The following is a 3,516-nucleotide window of genomic DNA, read 5'->3' on the forward strand; positions in this document are numbered from 1 at the left end:
ACACTAAATCCTCAAAAGGGGACACACACACACACACACACACACACACACATTTGTCATTGTATACATATGATTACCATAGAACACATTGTTAACTTCCATGTTAAAGGAAGATTTATTGCAAGTGTAAGCCTTTCTGATCAACACTAGATCAATCTCCTGGAACAGCAGTTGGTATAGAAAGGTACATAAACTCAGGGATGGTTTCATTAGAAAAAAGAGTGGATTTTGCAACTCAACCCCGTGGAGACCAATGAGTCTCCCCCCTTCATAACCTGGGGAAGTGAATTCAAATGGTTCACATCTGAACAAATTACCCAGACATCGACTGCCTGGGGTTACAAGTAATTTAATCTCATGAGGTTTTCGATTCATAGCTGTTCCTTGAAGCTGACAACCTCCACAATTTGAGCCAAGGAAACAGAGGAGAAAACTGAATTCAAAGTAATTTTACACCTACCATAATCAGTCCCACTGAAAATAGGGCCTAGGTGATTGGACTTAACCGATCGGTAGGGCAGTTCAGGTATGAGTCTGGTACTCCATTTAGAGAGTAAACTCCACAGGGGTGGGGAAAGTCCTCTATATTATATTCTGCTAAGCACCTAGTCCCCTCTCAGGATGGCACCTGGAGAATTTCCAGTACTCTACCAGGTTCGTCTATGGGAGGGAGAGTCAAGCAGAGGCCTACACATTCCATTCCTAGCTTGGGCAGTGGCTAGCAAGTGGCAGGCAATCTGCTACAATTCAAAATTCACCTGTGCTGGGCAGCAGCAGCATGGAAGAGAGTCGAGGGTGGAGGTCAGGTTACTGCACGGAAGAAGGCAATGGGAAACCACTTCCATATTTTTACCAAGAAAACTCTATGGATAAACAACTAGAATGATCGCAGATGGAGATGGGAGTTTCTGGGAGAGATGTGTCCATAGAGTCGCTATGGGTCGGAGACGGCTTGACAGCATAAGACAAGATAGAGTAAACACCTAGTACAGTGCTCTGAACACAGCGTGGTCTCGGTAAATGCTGATGATGCCTGACTGACTAGTTCTTGTCTCGTCTTATGCTGTCGAGTTGTCTCTGACCCATAGCGACACCATGGACACATCTCTCTCAGAATGCCCCACTTCCATCTGCAATCGTTCCGGTAGTGATTCCTTAGAGTTTTCTTGGTAAAAATATGCAAGTGGTTTACCTTTGCCATCTTCTGAGCAGTAAACTTGAGTCTCCACACTTGAATCTCTCCGCCAACTGCCCAGCACGGTTAAGTTTTGACTTGGGGCAGATTGTCTTCCACCCGCTAACAACTGGCCAAGCTAGGAATGGAATGGGTAGGTCTCTGCTTGACTCTCCCACCCATAGATGAGACTGGTAGAGTACTGGAAACCCTCTGGATGCATCCCTGAGATGGAGACTAATTCTAAGAGTAATTGAAATGGTAGAGGTGGTTCTTGTAGAAAATCCCTTAATGGCTTCTCATGGTTTTATTATTTTTTTTTACTGTATTTGTTAAGCTACCTCTCAGGATCACACCTGAAGAGTTTCCAGTACTCTACCAGTCTCGACTACAGGGGGGAGAGTCAAGCAGAAGTATATCCATTCCATTCCTAGCTTGGTCAGTGGCTAGCGAGCGGAAGACAATCTGCTACAAGTCAAAACTCACCAGTGCTGGGCAGTTGGCGAAGCTCCCATGACCTCTGACTCCAAAGCCTGTGCTCTTTCCATTGAGCCATGCTACTTCTAGTGGGTCAATCAATCAATCAATCAATCATATTTATTGAGCACTTACTATGTGCAGAGCACTGTACTAAGCGCTTGGGAAGTACAAATTGGCATCACATAGAGACAGTCGTCCCTACCCAATAGTGGGCTCACAGTCTAAAAGGGGGAGACAGAGAACAGAACCAAACATACCAACAAAATAAAATAAGTAGGATAGAAATGTACAAGTAAAATAAATAAATAAATAGAGTAATAAATATGTACAACCATATATACATATATACAGGTGCTGTGGGGAAGGGAAGGAGGTAAGACGGGGGGATGGAGAGGGGGACGAGGGGGAGAGGAAAGAAGGGGCTCAGTCTGGGAAGGCCTCCTGGAGGAGGTGAGCTCTCAGCAGGGCCTTGAAGGGAGGAAGAGAGCTAGCTTGGCGGATGGGCAGAGGGAGGGCATTCCAGGCCCGGGGGATGACGTGGGCCGGGGGTCGATGGCGGGACAGGCGAGAGCGAGGTACAGTGAGGAGATTAGTGGTGGAGGAGCAGAGGGTGCGGGCTGGGCAGTAGAAGGAGAGAAGGGAGGTGAGGTAGGAGGGGGCGAGGTGATGGAGAGCCTTGAAGCCCAGGGTGAGGAGTTTCTGCCTGATGCGCAGATTGATCGGTAGCCATTGGAGGTTTTTGAGGAGGGGAGTAATATGTCCAGAGCGTTTCTGGACAAAGATAATCCGGGCAGCAGCATGAAGTATGGATTGAAGTGGAGAGAGCCACGAGGATGGGAGATCAGAGAGAAGGCTGGTGCAGTAGTCCAGACGGGATAGGATGAGAGCTTGAATGAGCAGGGTAGCGGTTTGGATGGAGAGGAAAGGGCGGATCTTGGCAATGTTGCGGAGCTGAGACCGGCAGGTTTTGGTGACGGCTTGGATGTGAGGGGTGAATGAGAGAGCGGAGTCGAGGATGACACCAAGGTTGCGGGCTTGTGAGACGGGAAGGATGGTAGTGCCGTCAACAGAGATGGGAAAGTCAGGGAGAGGACAAGGTTTGGGAGGGAAGACAAGGAGCTCAGTCTTCGACATGTTGAGCTTTAGGTGGCGGGCGGACATCCAGATGGAGATGTCCTGAAGGCAGGAGGGGATGCGAGCCTGGAGGGAGGGGGAGAGAGCAGGGGCAGAGATGTAGATCTGGGTGTCATCAGCGTAGAGATGATAGTTGAAGCCGTGGGAGCGAATGAGGTCACCAAGGGAGTGAGTGTATATTGAGAACAGAAGGGGACCAAACACTGAACCTTGGGGAACCCCCACAGTAAGAGGATGGGAGGGGGAGGAGGAGCCTGCAAAAGAGACTGAGAAAGAACGACCGGAGAGATAAGAGGAGAACCAGGAGAGGACGGAGTCTGTGAAGCCAAGGTCAGATAACGTGTTGAGGAGAAGGGGGTGGTCCACAGTGTCACTCTGGGAGAGCTGTTTGGTCAGTTTGGGTCACTCTGGGAGAGCTGTTTCCATGACATCACTATGGATTGGACACGATTCCAACAACAATTTGTTAAGTGCTTACTTCATAAACACTATTCTAAGCACCGGGGTACATACAAGTTGATTAGATAGGACACTGTACCTCTCTCTCATGGGGCCCGCAGTCTAAGGAGGAAGGAGAACAGGCATTTAATTCCCATTTTATGAGTTTCAGAAACTGAGGCCCTGAGAAGTTAAGTCACTTGCCCAAGGTCACACAGCAAGCAAAGGCAGAACTGGGATTAGAACCCAGGTCCTTTGATTGCCTGGTCCACGTTCTTTCCATTAGGCCA

At 48.6% G+C, this 3,516-nt stretch overlaps 2 non-coding genes across 2 annotated transcripts; both read left to right on the forward strand.

The window, feature by feature from the left end:
- Window positions 1–610: 610 nt before the first annotated feature.
- LOC119929252 lies at window positions 611–748 on the forward strand. The gene has a single exon (XR_005451386.1). It is a non-coding gene; the product is annotated as a small nucleolar RNA SNORA7 (small nucleolar RNA).
- Window positions 749–1,512: 764 nt separating this feature from the next.
- On the forward strand, window positions 1,513–1,650 carry LOC119929020. Its single transcript, XR_005451164.1, has one exon. It is a non-coding gene; the product is annotated as a small nucleolar RNA SNORA7 (small nucleolar RNA).
- The last annotated feature ends 1,866 nt before the right edge of the window (window positions 1,651–3,516 follow it).

This window comes from Tachyglossus aculeatus, chromosome 5 (assembly GCF_015852505.1).
Source record: "Tachyglossus aculeatus isolate mTacAcu1 chromosome 5, mTacAcu1.pri, whole genome shotgun sequence".
Classification (NCBI taxonomy): domain Eukaryota; kingdom Metazoa; phylum Chordata; class Mammalia; order Monotremata; family Tachyglossidae; genus Tachyglossus; species Tachyglossus aculeatus.